At 42.8% G+C, this 22,314-nt stretch overlaps 1 protein-coding gene across 2 annotated transcripts in view; it reads right to left on the bottom strand.

Annotated features, from left to right (window-relative positions):
* The window catches only part of SLC18A1 (solute carrier family 18 member A1), a 367,959-nt gene that overhangs the window by 252,825 nt on the left and 92,820 nt on the right, over positions 1 to 22,314 (bottom strand). Inside the window, exon 2 of one of the 2 annotated variants that reach the window (XM_069617961.1) lies at positions 8,257 to 8,385. The exons of the other annotated variant lie outside the window; for it this stretch is intronic. The gene's annotated coding sequence lies outside the window, so the exon portion shown is untranslated. The remainder of the gene's footprint in view (positions 1 to 8,256; positions 8,386 to 22,314) is intronic. 2 annotated transcript variants of the gene reach the window in all.

The following is a 22,314-nucleotide window of genomic DNA, read 5'->3' as shown; positions in this document are numbered from 1 at the left end:
CAAAAAAATCTGTGATCAGTTCTATGTTCACAAAATGCTCTTTGATCTTATATATTGAGTATGAGTAATTCAACCTAGATGTATCCTCTTTGAACATCTAGGAAAACATACTCGCTCTCCAACATGGGCTGCAAGGGAAATAAAATACGGAAAAGGAACAGCTAACCGATGCCTGCAGAGTATCACCCCAAAGAACTGAAATGTGAACAGCAATGTCACAAACAGAGCAAAACATAAAATAAACCTTTACTGAACAGTTAATAATATTCTTGCCAAAGGAAAGACAGAAGAAAGCCTCATTTAACTGGTGTCTCAAAATGAATTTCAATAAATGAGAAGCGGTACATATTAAAATATATTGAAGACTAGGCAAGTCTGACTAGAATTCTCCTGGGCACTATGCTGAAATCTATAGAAATAGCAGGATTGCGTGAGACACGTGCCGACTGTTGCATTTTGTTTATACAGAAGTTGTGGACCAATGTATATTTTATATATATCAAAAGATTTGATCATCTTTCTGAGTAAATAACCATATGTGAATGAAGTAGCCTGGCCTTGGCAAGAGGGTGCAGAAATAACTCTCTATCGAGGGTGGCTGGCTTACCAGTGTCTTAGAGCCAGAACCAGCCCTAACACAGAGGGCTGACATAGCTGAGAGGGCCCCTATTCCTGTCTCCCCACTTGTGCCAACATATCTCTTTATGGTTTCTTTAGAGTCAGTGAGAAGTCCAGCAGATGAGATCATCAACAGCAGCAAAGCCCTTCAGTGACATCCGCACCCCAAGAATCATTAACCAACTAGACACACGGCAGCGGCAACAACCCTCCTGCTCCAAATTCTACACCATGCCGGAAGAAAAAGAACCTGCGAGGAGCAAGCATGCTGGTCGAGTGAACACTATGCAGTGGCGTCTGGAGCCGCCTAGAGGTCCTAGCCTCTACTAGCAACATACTGCCACCAGTGGTGGTTCAACTAAACCACAAGGGACTAAATAAAGAGGCACAGACCTCCACCAAAGATGAACTTACCTTAGAGGCACCAGGTAACAGACTCCCTAACACAAACTGGGGCAATCAGCTTCATAGGCCACAATCGATATTCTAAGGTAGGCACACATGGAACAAGTAAGTGGGGCTTAACCTCCTATTCTTACATTTCGAACATTATAACCTCCCCTAAGTGGAGAAGACAGAACTTGATTGGTCAGTGACAGAGGCACAATCCGGGCAGAGGTAGGAGAATAACAGACACCCCACAGGAAGCAGGAAGTGTGGGTTGTTTTGATGAGATCAAAGGAGGTGGAGCACGTGGTGGACCGAGTGCCCAGATGGAGAAACGAAGGAGATATGGACTGTGTAGGAATTGTCTATATCAGAGCATGCACGGTGTGTGTGTGCATGTTATTGTGGTGAGTGTGGTTGGTTGAATTAGTGTAAGGAGTTAATGTGTAGTGTATGATACTGAGCGGAAGAAGAGTATGTCAGCAGGAAGTGGGATGAAGTATAAGAAGTAGTGTCAATGTGGGAGTTGTAGTTGGAGAATAAAGTATTGGTGTGAGATGAGGAGAAGTGGTGTGGGTGGAAGAATGGCAGTGGGGAAAGAGTAGCAATGTGGGAGGAGGAGGAGCAGCAGCAATATAGGAAGAGGAGTAGTAGTATGGGAGGAGGAGCAGTGTGGGAAGAGGTCTAGTGGCATTGAAAGAGGACGAATAGTATGAGAAGTGGAGGAGTGTGGGAGTAGGAGTTGTGGTGTGGAGGGTGGAGTAGTGCTAACATAAAAGGGTAGAGGCAAGACACGACAGTTGAATGACATTAGAGGGGCATAAGAGGGGAAGAGATAGAGAGTAAGTGGGAGCAGAGGGGAGTAGTGTAGAGAGATGAATATACAAGGTGGAAGAGAGAGTTTGAAAGAATCGAACCAGGTATCTGCGAGACCCACTTTCCAAATCCCCTTCAGAACACTAACAACTGGCTAGAGAAGGGAGGGCTAAGAAGTCCCTGAGGATGCTTAATCATCCAGCTCTTAGACTACCACCTTTAGCATTAGGTAGCTAGTAGCCAGAAGGGATGACATTCGGTAGCACCACCATTGGGTTATGGACAGCTGGGGTAAGGAGGAGGATCAATTTGAGAAGAGAGAGAAAGGGACACCCAAGCCCCCTCAAACAGACAATAAATCCCTTGCACCGTCTTTGTGGGCTTTGGGTGATTACTGTGGCATCTGGGACACATATTGTTTGATTGGTTCTGTATATACCAAAGTGTCTGCATGCATGTATCATACATCCTACCTGTAAACAATAAAAATTGTACATAGAAAAGACGCGTAAAGAATTAAAACACAGTATGGTTAATTTTATTGAAAGTATTAATTGCAATGCCGTGCAAAGACAGTTTGCAGACCGCCAAGGTGGGAACCTACGTGCTAGTGGGTCATGTGAAGGCAATTTTCCTCTTTCACAAAAGTAGTGCAAACAGAAATAGAAAATGCAGATAAAATCACTGTTAGCATGTCCTTGAACAATGTAAAACCAGCTTCCAAATTACACTTTGCAAACAGCATTTACACTGGAATCCTATGGTATCCATCTGCTTTTAGCAGGTGTAAAATGCAGGTGGATTCCATAGGAATCCATTTATTTTACACCTGCATGACAATCTCATGTAGGCATTAAACTGTTGGCTTTGCTGGCAATAATGAGGAGTCATATTTCCTCTCCTCTCTCCCACTCTGACTACAAAACAGTTTTAACTTCCCCAGGAGCATAAGAACAAGGTTTAAACCACTTACACGTCGATATACTACCTTACCTTTATGCTCTGTCTGTCTCTCTCACCTTCCTCCATCTCTTGCCTCTCACTCTCCCTTTTAGAATCTGGAATGAATGCCCAGTGTCCGTGTAACAAGAGCCTCTTTCTCACTGACCACTTTGATTCCCATCACTCAAAAGTTCTGCCATGGTCATCACCCGACACATGAACAATGTGATAACACCCCATGCACATTTCTCTTCATATGGAGTCTGCCACACTCTCCCCACCTGCTTAATTAGGAGTGGTGGAAGGGTTGGTCTCATGACCAACAAGGAAATACTAACCTCACTCTAGTTGCAACAAATTACGTCTCACACTCTTTTTAATGCACTGCCACTAACTAGACTCTGTGCTTTCACTCCTTTAACCATTGTCCTCATCCATCGGCCTCATGCCCTGCTCAACTCTGTCTTCCCGGTTCTGTAACTCCTTGTAGCCTCTCTAGACACGGAGGATCCATGCCCCTTACGTGAGCCTTCAATTTTCCTAATACTCACTGCGGTGAACGTGACACCATTATTTCTGACCTCTTACTGATCTCTGTCCACAGCCAACCAACAGTCGACAATGGCAACTCTAAACCTCAGCTTCCTTTAATACTCAAATTCTGTGCTGATATTCTCCATTGACATCTCCCTGTCTGGCCATTCCATCCTGCACTTCAATCTCTCTATCCCCTCCTCTGTCTCTCCCCCCTCATTCCTCCCCACTGCCAAAATGTACAGTAAAGCTTGAATCTTTGGCTCCCTATCTTGCCGAAGTTAGCCCCCCCAGCACTCTATTCACCCCAACCCTCCTGCACACTACAAACTAACCTTGATTTCATCTAATCTCTGCTGTCGATTCCCCATTGGATCACAAAGGAGATCTGCCAACTGAAGATGAATGTGTGGCTCGATCTATGGCCATATGGGAAAAGTCCAGCACCCCTCAATTCTGTACTTCTACAGGTATTCCCTTGTTATCCTCTACACTTCCCTTGACATGGGAGATGTATCCATTCCACCACCTTTCATGTTGAACCCATTAAGAATGAAGTAGGGTCCTGCCACCTACATGCAGAGGACGGTTGCACTCTAGAATACACTGCCACGCTAGGTCCTAGCCCTTGTCCCCAGACATAATAAATTGAACTACATATTCTAAAGGGCCCATTAATTCACAATGCTGCAGCAAATAAGCCCCCCACTTTACTTTCTTCCATGCAGTATGGGGATGCTCAGGACTATGAGACTTGCAATCATTCAAATAAATCTCATTAAATGAGCATAATACACTTAAATGGACCTTAATGAATGTTTTGTCCTTATACCTGACATGCTATTGACATACACAGTCTAATTGAGAAGTACAGTGTGTACCTCTTCGCCCTTAAGGAACTTGGCTGAAAGACAATTCAAGCCCTGTAATCTCGGCAGCCCTCGACAGAGGAATCCTTAATACTTAATGTTAACCGAGAGTTGGGAAGAGGGGGGTGGTTGTGCTCATCCTCAAGAAAATACATTACACACATTGTATTGCCTGTGCCAGCATTCCACAATTACATCCATCTAATTTGGGATGTGTCATTTTTACATTTCTTAGAAGTAGTATTACGTCTAATTAAATTAACTATGATATTGTTAGGTAATTTTGATCTACATTTCATTGATGGCCGCGATATGTAAACTATTACATTGAATTCACTAACGTGTCTTGCTTTTCAGAGCATGACCACTTACCCTACACACAGTAGAAGTCGCACCTAGACTGAGTAATTAACTGGAATGTTGGGCCTGGTTTGCCATTGACTCTCCCTTCTGAATGTTCAGACTATGCTGCTATTCTTTGTGGAACTGTACACTTTTTATTTAGGACAGTACGGGGTGAGGGGTCTCCAAACAACACTGTTTGTTCCCCTTCCCAACTTCTATGTTTCTCTACTTAGTGTGGCAGAGAATGCTACCCTCAGCTATAGTGAAGCAGACATTTTAGATATCATTAGAGGACCTTCCCTCTTAGATCATGCAGGAGCAGGTTATAATAATCCAGCCTCCTCCTCCTTGGATGAACTGCTTAAACTCATTTCTTACAAGAATGGATCACCATATGTAGGTTTAATATCAGTGTGTATAGGCCCATATTGCCAAATTACTGTGAATGTAAGCAGTCGTCCAACCCAACAACCTGGACTATTGTAAATCACTTGGGCTAAACTGTAAACAGACAGAGCATCTCGAAGAGGCCTATACCCCAAAGTGCAGACATCCTGTACCTGCCAAGTGACTGTCCACAGACTGGAAACAGCAACTGACCAGCACAAGTCCAGCCAGAAGACAATCAGAGGCTGTACCACTTAATGCTTTTACATTTGGACAATACGCTCAGGGATTTTTTTGCCAGTAGTGCACTTTGAACCATTGCATAGCAACACACTTCCACCAGTCACCCAGAGCCTGAATATCCCCCAACCATTTTCACCAGGGCCACCTCACCATCCACTACGAGTCACTAACAGTTTTAAATGTCTGGCTTCCACTCCCACCCTTCAGCACCTTACACCTCCAATGTCTTGCTTCAACACCTTCATGTTTACACAGTGCCACCCTCCAGCAACTTAAGTCTCCAGCATTCTCCACCATCAACCTCAGGCAAACTAGCAACTTAAGTCTCCAGTACCCAGCTTCAACACCCCAACAGTGTGAGTCACAATTATCCTCCTCAAGCATCTAATGTCCGCATTCAATGCATTTCAACTCTCTTACAATACATTATGTCTCAAACACTCTCTCCAAACAAATTTAAGTCACTAGTACAAGATCTTAAGTCTCCAGTACCAGCCTCCATAACACTGAGCCTCAAGCACACACCTCAAACCCAGAGCTGTGGCAGTGGTTATTAATGATTTGAAACTTTTCAGCCATTAACTTTCTGTTTGCTTATTTGGTAAGTAACCCACCGTTGTTTTGTTAGATGGGAGATAAAGGGGAAGGATGTGTTCTAGGTCACACTAATTGCAGGGTTTTCTAATTTTAAAATGTAAACAGCAGCAGCAGCTCCATGACATTACCCCTGGAAAAGGCCCATTTTATTATTTTTCTTTGGACCTTTATATTTTGCCAAATGCCAGCCTGTGATGCTGGAAATACATTGGAGGGACAGGGCCTCCATGTCCTTTTCCTGTATTCCTTTTATCATGTGTGTCCTGTGTTATTTTCTGCACAGGCGTCCATGTGGGACTCCTGGCAGTGCAGCTCATCCTCTTTTTGATTTGGTGAACAGACCCTGGGATACCCTTATGGCACTCATGGGTGGGGGTACAACCCTGTACCCCGAGTGTATGTTTTTGGGAACCTGTGTGTGGCCCACAGAGCAGGGTATGGGCTGGTGGCAGCTCCATGCTGAATTTGACAGGTGCTCTGAGTATCTTCCATTTTGGGATACCAATACCCTGCCATTGGAATCAGTTGATTCCTGATATAAGACAAGATGGCTGTGTAGCCTCTTGCTTTCTATAGCCTGTTACATTGTTTTCCCAGGGTCCTGGAAAGTCCTGACTCTTTTCCTTCCCCTAACTGGCTGTTGGGTGAAAGTTCCATGTTGAGGGTACGCCTTTAGGGTGGGACCTGGGTGAATGGAGTGTGTGGCCAATATGCATTTAATGTTATGGGTGTCTGGTTTCTGGTATGTGACACAAAGACTGAGACAGCCCTGTCCAAAACTGGTATGAATACAGTGTGGAGTCCTGAATGGCTGGGTACTTGTCCCAATACACATTCCTTGTTGTTGAGTGTCTGGGTGGAGAAGAATGGCCTGAATGCACTGTGAGCCTGATTGGCTGCCTGCCTGCCTGAATGCCCTTCTGAATGATTGGTTGCCTGAGTGTGACCCAGCAGAGTGAATGAGAGACCAAACAGTATATCTGAGACCTCCCACTGATGGAAGTTGTTTAGAAGTTGAAGTCAAAACTTGATGCTTATTCTCGAAACCGAGCCGGAAGAAGAAGGTTAACCACTGTTACCTGCGATGCAATTTGAAAGCTGCTGTGCCGCCGAGGACTGATCCAAGAGAGGATCTGGCTAGGAGACCTCTTCCCAAGCTACGAGGGACCATCGTGCACCAGCTAACCTTTGAAAGACTGTCGACCGGAGACGGGGACCGCCGAGGAAACTGAAGCGAAGCGCCCAGACAATCTGTCCACCATCGTCAACCAGGGTTTGGAGGACTGCTGGAGGTCCGTCAAAGCCATGTTGCCCTGAAGCAGGCACAGCTTGATGCCATGCCGCAGACGACCGGAGCCGCAATGCTCCATTGCCTAAAAACACTTTGAAACAAGGACTCCCTCGCTCATCACCGAACACCGCTTTATCTCACCGGAGAAAGTCAAGGCCGCTGACGAACCGAGGAGGATCTGCTCGTGGGTTTCCCACCACCCGAAGACCACAAAGACGCTGATGACCCGATGCCCTTGCTGGGCAAAGTTCTTCATTGACTCTTTGCGGCAACAAACTATCGTCATCGAGGTGCACCGCACATCTCATCTTCGCAGGACGTCGACAAGCACCGCCAGGACCGAAGCTGCTGCCACAATGCAGTTGTTCAGTTTTCTTCAAGGGATCTCTATGATGCGTGTCTCCTGCCTTAAAGGGAGTTCACTCAAGAAGGATCCGTTGATGACCTGACGTCGAACTCTGCTAAACCAGGTACTTTGGGGTGGTAGAACTTTATAGTAGGAAATAAGACTCTAATAGACAATATATGGACTGGGCTTGTTTTATAACTTTAGCTACAGGTTGCCCATGTAGGGGGATCCTCACACAGAACTGTGCCTGATGGTAGGGGCCCAGTATTCTGCCACTTGTCTAACCAACTTGTTTTTCTCCTCAGTCTACTGTTGATACCTTTTATTAATTGATGTGCATGCCATTTGAACTGTCTACAGTTTTAATGCATTGTAATGGAATAAAAGGAGTAATTGTGGTACCACATAGAGACTGTCTATATATATCATTTTAGAATTGCCTGAGCACAAAGTGTGTTATTATATGTGTACATAATCGAAATCTCATTTATATAAAGAACTGTGTTTTCACTAACATACTGTGTGGACATTCCTTTGTGCGTGCTTGGGGACCACACTGTACTTAAGAACCAGCCTGCATAACTTCCTGAGAGCTTAAGCCTTGATTGCTCGTCCACGTTTACCATATAGAGAATCTTGGCTTCGGTACTCTGTGCCTCTACTCTGCCATATAGAGAGCCGGAGTACAGAAATCCCCCTCCAGTCTTTACACAACCTCCTCCAGATTCTAAGCACTGGAACAGGAACTGAACCCGAACCCATGTTGCATCGCATCCTCTTGTTCCCAAAGCAAGTTTGTTGCCCATTAGCTATCCTTCAGATATATATTTTTTTTGCTTGAGGGCGGACGCCAACTTCATGTAAATTGATTATCTCACCTTGCATCCATCTACAGTGTGCCTGTGATGCAGGTCTGGAAGATCTCGTTCAGGCTCACACAGTCCCCAGGCAGATTGATGGCAGATGTCACTGGGGCCCACCCCTCTCCTCACAGGTCCAGTGGCTCACTGGATTTGAAAAACAGAAAATGAGAAACACTGATGAGATTTGCATTCCTCCTGTGCTGTCATTAAGTACTTCAGGCTGCTATTACCCAATCCCATGCTAGCTAGACCTAGCCCCCATACCTTTCTTGGTTCTACAGTACTGGGTATGAGCTGCACAGTTGCCCAGCCTCTGAACCGTTCAGACATTCTTCAATAATGGACTGCCAAACTGTTAGTGATGGCGGCATCATGGTTTTTCCTGGATCTGTTTTATTTCTCCAGCTAGCAGGGTCGAGATTCCAGGTGAAAAAAGCTGTGGCACATTTAGCTGCATTTACAACTACCTTTTTCAGGCACAACACAGATATCTGCTCTTGGCACTGCCTCTTTGTCCAGTGGCCCTGGGGTAGCAAGAACAAGTCTAGGGGTAGCTGATCAGGAGTGCTACCCCTGGCAACCACAAAATGACATCCCTGCCTTTTTAAGCAATAAAAACTAAATATCTGTACCGCACGCCAAATGTTTGAGTTTTATGTGCGCAAGTAACTCATCAGCAATCTGCTTGCCTTGGAATCAGGACAAGCCACGGGACAGGACTTTGATACCCCAGTCGGGCAGACTCAACCCTTCACTACCCATACCAGGTTGATAAATTGTGCTGCATGAGTGAGTGATAATACTGCCATTGGTTATTTCATTACAGCGCTTAGAAGCCAGAGGTATCCAGCATAAAGCACTACATAAATCACAAAATTATCATTGCTCTTTAAAAGTAGAATTAACTTTTAAAAGGAACATGTATTATGTAATAATAACTGATGGTATCACAGTGCTTAGAAACAGGACAAATGTGACGTAAAACCTACATGAAAACCTGAAACTATTAAAGATAGCAGTACAACTATACGAGGCAATGTGATAAGAGCTCCCCGGCAGGGTTGGCATTTTCTAGATCACCGTGTGGAGTTGGGAATAAGCACTGCAATTACTGATAGTGAGAATTTGGCACCTGAGAGTCCCAGTCGTTACACACTCAGCGGCACGGCAATCACACTGCTCACAAGTGCACCACTAGTGATGCAGATTGCTATTCAAAAGCCACTCGCACACGGCAATGACAGAAACCATATCCAAGATAAGGTATAGCAAGTTCTCACACTCTGCAGCAAATCCAAAAAAGAAAAACGTGGCATAGAACATGTTGTATCGCGCTGCAGTGAGGTCATAGCCGTGGTCGAATATTCATTCTATAAACCTCTGTTATGGTGTAACAGTATGATCTATACCACGGTGAAAGGGAAATAGCCACTGATGGCTCGCTCCTGAGATACACAACAGCTCTCCCCCCTCTTACCCTCATCCCCGCTTTAACCACCAGTGCAGAAAGAGGGCCTTTCTAAACGGCACATTTCAGACGTAGATGGAGTACTTGTAAGAAGAATGCTATACTGCATTTTGCACCAGTTAGAAATGAGTTGGGAGCAGCAGGCACGTTGTAATACAGCGAAACAGTACGAGCTGATAATCAAACAGAGATTGTGGAAGCTGGCGGCCACACCCAGTTACGTGTGCACAGCAGTGGAACTGGCACCAGGAAGTTAAATAAGAGAACAGCTGTTCGGCCGTTCAATCCAGTAATGCCATACAGTCTCACCTCTGCTATGGCGCCGGTGTATTCCTTTGGACTCTGACCTGTATTTTGAATAAGCCTATTCCAAATCAGCACGAGACGAGTAGAGCTATCCCGTCCCAGAAGCCCATGCGTGGCACATGTGAATCTTGAGCAGAGCAACTGAGATTACACGTTACAGCCCAACCGAAAGCTTTGCTGAGGGTAATGAGATGAGCTTGCGGGCAAACGCTGAGGCCGGTGACCGGACATGATACCTGCTGCTCATTTGCTCTGCTGAGCAGCAACGCAGGTGTCATGAAATGAAGTATATTAATAAAGGTATCATGAGAAGTTACATTAACATTTTCCATGCTTAATGTAGTAGACAAATACGTTGTGACATCCAGCATATGAAATGTCAATATTAATATTTACCATGCGGCAATATCACGTGTGAGGCTTTTTTGTTTAAGTAGCATTCAGCTGAATAACTTGTAAAGACTTTTTTGGCAGATAACGCATAGTGTGATAAAAAGATTTGGCCAGGAGCACACACTTTGGTTAAGTGGTTAAGTGGAGAAGCCGGGATTTGAGACCAGCCTCCAATTCAGGAACTTGAACACATTTCTTCCCAGATGTAATTGCTAGAAATACTGTTTGCAAAAGTTCTTTTTAAAACTTTGGTTTGAAAACACTATCTGTGGAAGGCATTTCAAAATATGGTGATTGTGTTTTGCTAACTGAAACTAACTGCTGTTTTTGCAGAAGTTTCACAATTGTTTTTATTTTGTATATATTTGTGCAATGCTAGCACCTAGATGCCTACGGGCTTCGTGCGCTTAACAAATGTAAAAATAAATAAATAAATATATAAATCCTGACAGAAATATGTTAAGCAAAAAGGGTACAATTGTGGCATTATTGCCCCATGTTGACAGGGAGACTACAAATACCAGAATGCAATTCAGCAAAAGGCAAAAAAAAGACTTTTTATTTTCAAGACGTATAACAACATGTAATGTGTGGAAAGGTTACCTGTTTGTGTTTAAGTGTTTGACAAATGCAGACCTTCTCCCTCTCTCTTCCCGCCCTCCTTTACATTTTTCTATGCACTTACTCTATCAGAATTGTCCCTGGACCTAGTATGATAGTAACACATGTTTGTCTCCTCACCCCCTCTCCAGCACTATCTGAAATGTTGTCAGGCCTAGTACGATAGTCGCTTGTTTTGTTCGTCTCCCTCCTTTCTCCTGCCCCCTCCCTCACCTCTTGTTAATCTCCGGCTCTACCAGAAATGTCGTCAGGCCTAGTACGGTAGTCGCCTGTCTGTTTCCAATTTTCTTCCTATCTCTGTTTTAGCTCTCACACTATCTGAAATGTCATCAGGCCGAGTATGATAGTTAATTTCACATTCTTGTTGTTCATGGCTTGTAAGAATGTCATTGTAGTTTCCCTTGTTCCCTCCCTTGCCATGAAGCGCTTTGAAATACATTGTGTATAGGCGCTATATAAATAAACTATCATATCATATCATATCATGTGATGGAAGAATCACATTCTACCAAAAATAAATCCTTTTGTTGCATTAAATATGAACATCTGAAAATTATGTAACTAATTTAAAACTGTTTTGTGTGATGTATTGTATAGATTGTACAGATTGTATAGATTGCATAGATTTAGGCAGCTAACTGGTGCTTTGTGTGTGCTTTCAGAAAGAAAATGCCATTGTGCGTTTCCTAACACAGAAATATTACAAAATCTCCTCCAAAACAATGCTCTCTTGAATGGGCTATCACTTGTAACTCGCCCCCACTTTAAATGCTCTGCTTGAAGAGGCCTGAAGCGTCTGATGGTAGCTGGGAGTGGGTGTTGAGAGCCGCAGGGGGTAGGGAGGCAACACTGTGGCCTTAGGCGAGCTTAGTACATGGAAGCCGCACTGCCCCATTTAAAACAATATTCTTGGTGTAGTTAAAGCAGGCACTGGGGCCTGCAGGGCCCCCTCTGCCAGCTTCGGAAAGCGGGGCCCAGGGCCACCGCACAGACTGCCCATGCCTCGGGCCGGTTCAGCATACAGGCGTTCTATAAAAGCAGTGCTGAAGCAATGGTCTTTCAGAACAGGGTGCTTTGTGACATAAACCTTCTTGAACAGAAATCTAAAGGCAAAAACACATTTCATTACATCATTAACAGAGAGAATGAAGCCATGAGGAAGTTACTCCTAAATAGAGAGTTCATTATTTGGAAAGCCGATAAGGGGGGAGCAATAGTCATTCTCAATCGAGAGGACTATGTGAGAGAATGTAATCGCCAATTATTAGATTAGGTGTGTTATGAACTATTGGACCTCATTTCATTCAAAGTCTCAAAAGCAGCTAAGTGATGGATCTCACAAAAAGAGGCTGACTTTCTGGTTAAGGAGAAACCACAAATGCCCCCACCCCAGTTTTATAACCTCCCGAAGATTCACACATTTTTGATCTCCTGCCTGGGAGACGGATAGTTTTGGGAGTGAATTGGGTGCTTGAGCTGCTGTCTTGGTTTGCCGATACCTTCCTTCATCCGATGGTACATAAAATGGACTCACACATATTGGACACTACTCAAATCGTAAAAGAGGTTGAGGGTTTAGAATTTGATCCTTCAACAGACCTACTACTGGTCCTCGATGTGGTTGCACTTTATACAAGCATTCCTCAGAAAGCGTCTCTGGAAATTCTCAAAGAAAAGCTATTGCAGGATCACATTGTTAAAACAACTCCAGTTTCATTTATTTTGTGGTGCGCCGAGTTGGCTCTAATGGAGAGTTACTTCCACTTTGTTGGAGTGTAGCCAATATATATATGGAGGCCTTGGAAACCAAGAAAATAACGAGTCTACATAACCCCTTTGCCAAGAACATCAGAGCCCGGAGGCGTTATATTGACGACATTTTTGTCGTCTGGAAGGGATATGAAGAAGTACAGAGCTTCTGTTAATCGATCAATACACAAGACAGATTTCTGAAGTTTACCTCCAACTATAGTGTAGAAGCACTTGATTTCCTAGACATCACCTTTACAGTTGACTCTATTAATAAAAGTATATATGTGAAGCCTTTTAATAAGCCAACAGATAAAAACTCAGTATTACACTAAACAGGTTTTCACCTGAGATATGTGCGTGACAACCTCCCACTTGGCCAATTCCTCTGGCTAAAAAGAAACAGCACTAATAGGATGGATTTCAAAACTGAGGCCAGCAAAATGAAAGAACAACTTGCAGAATGAGGTTATCCCTCGAAAGTCACCATGAATGCACTGAAAAGGGCCAACAATAACCATAGAGATGCCCTTTTTTAGTATAAGGATCAGAAGGAGGTAAAAGACAAGTCAGATAGAATTGTATTTGTGAACACATTCAGCCATATGTCCATTGACATTAAAAAAATCATCGGTAAGAACTGGAACATTTTGGAAAAAAGTTCCGAGCCAATATTTAGACTGATAATAGCCTTCAAAAGAAGTCGCAATGTGAAAGACTATGGGCCTCATTACGAGTCCGGTGGTAACCCTGCCGCAAATTCCAGCAGGTTACCGCTGTACTCGTATTACCATTCCGCCTCCATGATTGCTGGAATCACCGGGGCATTACAACCCCGGTGACCCGGTAAATCCGGAGGCGGAATTCTGTTAAGCTCTAAAGTGGGAAGTGGAAACACCGGCACCATGCTGTAATGGTGCAGGTGTTTCCATGTCTGCCTGCAGGCGGGTGGTGTTAAACCCGCCAGGTCAGACCTGGCAGGAGTGACACCTCCCGTCTGCAGGACTCTTAATCAGCTGGTCCGGAAAGAACAGTGGTGGCGGATTTACCACCACCTTACTTTTTGGACCGGCTGACTTGTAATGAGCCCCTATATCACACGGAACAACATCAGCCTCAGACCTGCAAAACCAAAAACATTACCCCAACAATGGGGCATGCCTAAGATTGTCAGACATTATCCTTGTGGCCATTGTACCTGTTTCCCATTCACGTTTAAAAGTACGGAGATTACCTTTGGATTAAGAACAGCATGGAAGCAGACTCAACATACTAACTGTAATTCATCAATGGTTATTTATGTGGTCTGGTGTCCCTGCGACAAAATATACATCGGGAAAACAGATAGAAAGACCAAGTTGAGGATAGGTGAGTACAGAAGCTGCATTAAAAATCGCACCCCTAATTCCCCACTCGTGGACCACTGGATCCGGCATATTCATCGCTTTGAGGATCTCAAATGGTCCATACTCTATAAATTGAGAATGGGTCCGGAAAGTAATCAAGACAAAATATTTCTGCTGAGAAAAGAACAGTAGGTAATTTTTTTTACGAATAGCATGGTAACAGTTCTCAATGAGAAAATTGATTGGACGGTGTAGGTTAAGATGTCCAGAAGTCAGTAATCTAAGGAACAATCCTAAACTGATGAGCACTGTGATTTCGTTTCTTTTTGCCCTTTAGAAATTGCAGTAAGCCTATGACTTGAATTTAGAAGTCACCATAGGTTACTCAAATTTGTGGTTAGTTGGTGGACTTTGCCAATAGGTCTGATTATATCCAAGAGACTGGTCATCTTTAAAACAACTTGGTCTAGTATAGACAGACCCAATGGAGTGCCTAACACACACATTGGCCCTCATTACAAGTCAGGCGGTGGACCATGGTGCTATTAGCACCATGGTCCATGCCGGATTCCGCCATGGTGGATGGCGGAATTACCGCCCCATTCCAAGGTGAGTGGGGCGGTAATTCCCCATTCACCATTTGCCCTTCCCCATTCCCATTTTTGCCCCATAGGGCATAATGGGGATGGGGAAGGCGCTAATTACGGCACCGTAAATTACGGTGCCGTAATTAGCACCAAGGTCGCTTAGCGCCTTGGACTTTAACACCTGCAAAAAGCAGGTGTTAAAGTGTGAATCAGGCGTTAAGGGTTAACGGCACCGACAGCGCCGTTAAACCCTTAACGCCTGACTTGTAATGAGGGCCATTGCATTGAAGCGCGTTGACATACTTTCTGATAGTCTCTGACGATACAGCCATTGTGCTAGAAGTAGAAAGAGGACTGACACAATTCTTGATACCTCTGGGAGGCTACCGTAATACTACCCAATTAGGATGTAGCTTATTGGGACCCATAATTTATAAGCAGTCCACCCTGTGGCTTTAATCATCTACATCCCAAGGAGGCGAGTTTCGTCTGTTTCTCTGTTAGTATTCGCGTACAAGATCGCTCTAGTTAATTCTTCGGATATGCTATGGGTTGTATTGATTCTCTTTTCTTTGGATTCACCCGGTGTCACATACCGGTGTGAAAAACCCTGTCTCTTTCTGACTCCTAGTCGGTCATACCAATCCTAGGTGTTGGGTAAAGTTGCTAGTTGCAGACCGACTTTAAATAAACCCTCTTTTTCTGCTTTCAATTTGTAGTGAAGGGGCATATATACCCTCGGCTGATTGAGAGGAGGAGAGGGCGGTCTCATTGATGCCAAGGCTTGCCGCTGAGACAACTGCGTCTTGAGGTTCTAAAACTGCCGTTGCAGACACCTGCCATCTGGTAGCTAGGATAACATGATCACCATGGCGTATGGCAGCTAACACAGGTAATTAGAGTTATTGTGGCGGCAAACACAGATTTGTGATTAATGCAGGGTTACTCTCCCCAGCAAGGGGTCCAAAAATGTTTTTTTGGGGGGTCCATTTTCAATGGCATAGCCACTCCTTAATACAGGCATTGTTTTTTTCTTTCTCTGTCGGCTGTTTGCCAACACTCAGGCCCGTTGAAAGCTAACAGACCTTTGAAGAACTAGAACGAACATCTATGAAGTTCGGAGAGCTCACTAGTTAAATTGTGCCGCATTAAACAACTTCCTGGTTGAAACTGCATGCTCAAAGCACTTTTTTGGTAAGAAGCGTTGGCCGGTTAAACAGGCGAGTGGTTTGTAATGGGCGGGTTCACTTTTAACCAGGAATGTTGAGCCTGTGTTCCCCTTTTCTTGTTGGCCCCTCCCTGTTATAGCCTTTGTGACTGAAATATATACAGAAGGGACCTTTATATCCAGCGGTTCATTGTTGGCTGATGGGGAATACTTGAAGAATGAAAGAACTCACCCCATAATGATGGTAAACGGTTTGTAGTATTTGTGACAATTCCGAGCAGTTATCCCGTCTGGGATGCGAATCCCAGATAGAGGAAGACATTTTAATATGAAGACCCTGATACACCCTATTGAATACCGCCATGACAATTAGGCAGGTGTTCCTGGTGAAGTAAGATCTACCGGGTAGTTAAGACCGCAATGCAAGATATCATCGGCAGGTTGGCCAGGCTCGTACCATGAGGGGAGGGGAATAACTGACTGTATTGAGAGATGTTCAGTGCAAGTAAATGGCACGTTGTATATTCTATGTGAGGAGGTATACTACAAAGAAGAGATTGAGTCTCAGTGACATATGGATTTTAATTTCCAATGTTTGCTTTTGTTATAGGAGAAGATACGCATACTCGTATAAGTACAGGACACGTCAGAAGACTGAAGCTTCAAGATGTGAATCAAAACCATGTGGTTTAGGAGCTACAACTAAAAATTGATGTTTAGGTTGTTTGTCACAGTAGAACAAAGTGTTTTGACACAATAAAAAGCCCCTGATGAATTTCCATAGATTAATGAAATCAAAAGTATCAGGACAGAAACATGTTGGGTGATTTTAGATGTTTTTTTTTATAAATTTGGTATGAAATCTGCATGCTGAGAATGGTATGAATGGTGTGAGGGGTCAATAGTGTTTTAGAGTGAAGTAATTCAGATGTGAGTTTGCCCAGCACTAGCCACTTTACTAGTTAGGAATTGCAAATAAGTTTCTCTGCTTTGTTCCTGTGTTTTGTATTGTCTGTATCTTTTGTACTGTGACTACACAAATTGAATTGATCTATTTTTGATTTTTGCTATGATTTTAATCATGTTGAAATGATATTAAAATATGGAATTTTTCTAAATTACATTTTTGGTTAGACTCATCAATGGCCCAGACTGGGTTGTAGTAGTGAGTATCTCCCCCTAATAACAAACACTTTGGCCACAAGCGTTTTTCTGTTTGCTAATTGAAGGTTATTCACCTATTTTGAGGGATCACTTGTTGGTGCTTATTCCCTCTTGCCTCCCATAGGTTTTTTTTCAGTATCAAAGCCGGCAAGATAATTATTTAAGGCAACATTCCCTTGCAATTAGTAGAAATCGCCATAGGACATTAGTTGAACTGGATATGACATTGATATTTGCATATATGCAAATATGTGTGCGACTCCTTTTGCCCATTGCATTTGAGTGAATTACACCCGCCAAAACACAGGTCCGTGCAGGTTTGAAAAGAAGCCTGGTTGTGACAATTAACATATCTGGCATTGTGCAAAGAACCTCCGCTACTGTACTAAAAAGGGCTGTGGAGTTGATCAGAAATGTTTGGACACTCCAATCGGATTCTCCCTCAAAGACAGTATCAAACACAGCACAGGAAATACTGTTTAAATATGCCTTTGTGATTCTGGAACTGTCAGTGCCAGGGATGGCAGCTTAAGTGCTGATCTCCTGCACCTGTGGAGATATAACTTCCTAATGATGGCTGAGACTCCCTGTTCCATTGAAACCACCCAACCTGCTAAGAGGCAAAAAGGAAGAGATGACAGTAACAGTGGCAGAAGAGATGACAAACTGCTTGAGTTGCTCACCCAAGTAACTGCAGATATTGCTGATATCAGGGCAAGAATGATAAGTGCTGAGGAAAAGTACCTGGGTCTACGGACTAAAGTTGTAGCTGTTGAAGACCACCTTTCAACAGTTGATGACAAAACACTGCGGCTTGCAGATCAGGTGAGACAACTGGAGCTTCAAAGTGAGAAGATGTCTCAAACTGTCAGAGCAGGAACACTTTTCTCGGAGGAATAATGTGAGGATAGCTGGATTTCCAGAAAATGTGGAGAGGGGCAACCCTATTGTATTTTTGGAAAAAGCTCTGACCACTATGCTTAACTTGGATCCAAAGACATCATTGGAAATAGAAAGAGCGCATAGGTCTTTGGGCCAAAAACCTGGCATTCGCCAGAGACCCAGGCATTTCATCATTACAATTCTAAGGTTCACCATGAGAGAGTTCATTCTCAAGAAGGCCCTTGAAATTGGTGATCTCTCCTGGGATGGAAACAAGATCATGATTTTTGCAGACTTAACCAGAGATGTTATGGAAAAAAATAAAATGTTTTAACACTGCAAAAGAGAAGGCAAGGCTGAAGAAACTCAAGTATTACATGGTGTATCCTGCAATACTACTGATTGTGGTGGAAGGCCAAATTCATTCATTTAATGATTGTAAACATTTTGCAAGCCTTTTTATCTGATTTAGACTGGGAGCCCATGGAAACAGCCTTGACTTGCACACAAAGGTATGCACAGACAAAGAAGAAAACATGAGCTTGGTGAACTTTGCGTTTTCTTTATCTTTATCTTTGTTTTAATTTAAAATGTTTAATATGGTAACTTTCAATCTTTTCACTTTTAATGTTTTTCAAATCAGTTTCGGTTAATTTAACGGTTCAAGCATTTTTTGAGTGTTTTGTCATTACGTTCGGCAATCCGAGGTTTCGAAGAAGAAAGGACCCTCTCATACATGGTTCATGTAGCATTGCATATGTGCTCACATTTCCTGGTGCTCAGCTGGGCCAAGGAAGACTGGCATAGCGACCGGGAGGAAATAGTGATTTATTGCTCGTTGCTACCATCCGTGGCAGAATACACTCTTCGTGGATCCAACCCGTTTCAATTGCCGGATACTGCTCCACAAGTGTGAGTATTGGATAGTGTGGAAGACACTGTATGATGCTGATCGTAGGATGAGGTGTGACTGCTTGATGTACAGTCAGCGTTTATTTTGACGAAGCAAATATTTTGGGAAAGATGTGAATGGACACATACTGTAGCTGATATACTCTGTACAGGGAGAGTGACAACACGTTGTTGATGTTCAGCTTGAGAATATTTGCTGGCATATAGCTACAGGGGCCAATAAGCCTTCAACTTAAAAATTAAACATGCGCACTGCGTATTTAAAAGGCAAATTTCAAAATGTATTTCATCAAACTCAATGGAGTGAACACAGGAAGGAAAAAGAGCTGTCTCCAAGGTTATCTGTGAGTTTGTGTCCAAGGACCGTCTTTATTCTATCCACAAAATACCACTGAGCGATCCAGATTCATTCAAATAAAACTGATCTCCAGCCGGTGCAATGTCTAACATTGTCTCTGAGCTTTTGTCAATGATACTATTTGCATGGTTGTGGCACTAATGCATGCAGTAATAAAACTACCTATATCAGAGTTACCATTTTAGAAAGCCAAAGTCAATAAGATGCTCCACCACTGCTTTGGATACACGTAATATGCAAATCTCGTTTTATTGTTATAAGTGTGTAGTGTTCATTGAAACCATACCATAAAGACTAAAAAAAAAATGTTGGATAGATTGTTAGAAAGTGATTTATATCAGGAACACAGAGTACAAATAATAATGTTTTCTAGTAATGTTGGTTAGAAGGTGCATTTTGTGAAATCCTTTTTGACAAGTAATAATGTAATACATTGATAAAAATTCCGCCAAAGGTTCACAGGCAAAATGGCTGGCTCTAGTACTAACTGTGTAAAGGTGTCCCAAGGACCATCTAAATTCTAATTGTTAGACACCCCAATTCGTCTGAGGTTTCAGTATAACTGGAGTATAAGAAATATATTATGACACTCTGAGTCATATTGATTGATCTGTGTTAACCATGAGTGGCAAAGAAATGGAAAGATATGGGCAGTGTTGCAATTGATCAGTCGGACTCATGATTCAGAATCTATGATGAAAATATGAGTGAACGATGATTATGGGTGAAGGATTCTGTATGAGAAATGAATGGTTGAAGATCTAACCAAATAATCTGATGATTTATGAGACTACATGAGTTTTTACTGTGTTACTCTGATGGCATAATAATTGACAAAGACAGAGACGTTTGTTTTTGTTTTTGTTTTTGTATATCCATCTTACATAGTTATATTAGTGACTGTGCATGAGTTTTAGTTTATAAATTGTGACATAGGCAAAGATGTTACTAGTTAGCGATGCAGGTAGATAGAGTTGGACTGTTATGTTCAGCGTCCAGGATGAGGAAACATGTGTTTGTGTTATAATACAGAATATACAGGAAGAAGCTATGGTATATTTGTGCCATGATTGCTATTAAGATGGGACTGTGGATATGTAAGATCCAGGTGTAGAACTAGAATGACTTTTGTAATACTCTGAGATTTCTGGAATAGCCTGAGGATAATGGAGTTTGTATTTGGTATATGATATTTGAGATATAATGTTCTCATTGGAAATAATCAGAGGGGGGATAGGTCAAGGATATGAGGTGCAATTTCCTGGGTGTATAGTTAGAAATAGTGTTTATAGTGTATATAATAGGCTAACAGTTAAGTCCATAGTTAGTTGGACTTTGATCAAACAATGCATTTATGTTATTTATGTTTTTGTGTTGTCTTTATGCCTGTCTACGTGGGAGAAATTGTGTTATGTCACACCTTGTTTTATCATAAAGATGAAAGGTCTATTATTCGAAATGAAATGAAAGGAATCTCAAAATGATGAAAAAACAAACATGACATCAAAGAATGTGATCTGAGGTTATATTGAAATGGTGGTACTATGCATAAGAGGTTAAAGGTAGTAAGAAGGTATAATTAATAAGGGGGACTTTATCCTTTGGTACCTGGAATGTGAAAGCTCTGAGTTGTCAGAGGAAAAGGAGGAAAGTGTTATCTAAACTATGGAGAGATAAGATAGATATAGTTTTTCTTCAGGAGACACACTTGATGGAGGGATCTGAGGATTTGTTGACTAACTCAAAATATGCAAAAATACTGTTGAATTGTCACACATCATATTCGAGAGTTGTAGGAATTCTGTTTAGGAGGAGTTTGATTATGGGAGTGGATAGAGTAAGTATGGACGTGGAAGGTCGCATTATATTGGTGGACTTAAAATATGAGGGTAGATTGCTTACAATTGGCTCTATATAAGGTCCTTGTGTTAGAAGTGGAGTGTTCTTTGAGTCCTTGGAAACAATGTTGCGTGACATGAGAGGAGAATCTATTATCTTGGGAGGGGACTTTAACAGTGTATTGAAATATAAAATGGATAGATCCTCTACATGTCATTTCTCAGGACAAAAATGAAGTGGGAAATTTAATGAATTTTTAGATGTTTTTGACCTCATGGATACTTGGAGGAACCTACATTGAGAGATGTGGATTACTCTTTTTACTCTCCTGTACATGATTCATTCTCACGCTGGATTATATTTTGGTCTCTGATGTTTCGTTTGAATCAGTGTTTGAGGCAAATATAGGGGAATGTAATCTCTCTGACCACTCGATTGTGAGAATTAAGGTAGACTTTACTACATAAATGCAAGCAATATACAGGTGGCGCCTCAAACCCTTCATTCTGAATGAAGAGAGTGCTTCTTAAGCTTTGAGTGGTTCCATAACAGAATATTTTAATGAAAATAAAGATTCGTCAGATGGTCTGGTGGTCTGAGATTCTTTTAAAGCTTTCATCAGGGGGGAGCTGATGAACTGGACCGCTAGGGCAAGGAAAAAAGGGGAGGCAAAGGACTTCAGATGAGCTCATGGATAGAACACTGCAGACACAGTCAGTGCCTCTGCGTGCCCGCGCCAAGGCAGGCATAGTGGAACTTGCGCTTCTTTTAAAAAATAGTGTTGTTTTCACAAACTATTTAAAAACAAAAGTGCAAGGTCAAACAGGGGTCACAGAGGAGGCGACAGGGATAGCGGCTGCAACGATAAGTTCATAGCTGCGACCGCCAATGACCCTCAAATGACATCCCTGACGAAGGCCTGCAGGAGTGGATGGAATTCTAACCCCAGTAGTGATGCTTTCCAAAGTTGGAGAAAGCCAGAGTCACCTAACAAAGAAGATGGAGAGCCAGGAATCGTTGTCAAACCCAATCCTGTGTGCATGTTGAGAGGATGGGTATGGTGGATGGATGATTGTAGAGGGAGTGGCGGTAGGGTGGATGACTTTGAGGTAGAGAGAGGAGGTAGGGTAGGTGGGGGTTGTGAGACAGGCATGGTATCAAGAGAGACACAGACTCAAAAGGGTTTAGTTCGAAAAACTTTATTCACTGAAGCTTTTGGTTGGTGTAGTGCCTAACTGCCCCTAACACTAAAGGGGCAATTCCCATAACTGATGTTTCTA

This window comes from Ambystoma mexicanum, chromosome 10, assembly GCF_040938575.1.
Source record: "Ambystoma mexicanum isolate Mex_15411 chromosome 10, UKY_AmexF1_1, whole genome shotgun sequence".
NCBI classification, from domain to species: domain Eukaryota; kingdom Metazoa; phylum Chordata; class Amphibia; order Caudata; family Ambystomatidae; genus Ambystoma; species Ambystoma mexicanum.
The sequence above is the reverse complement of the archived record's forward strand: the minus strand, read 5'-3'. Positions and strand labels throughout refer to the sequence as shown.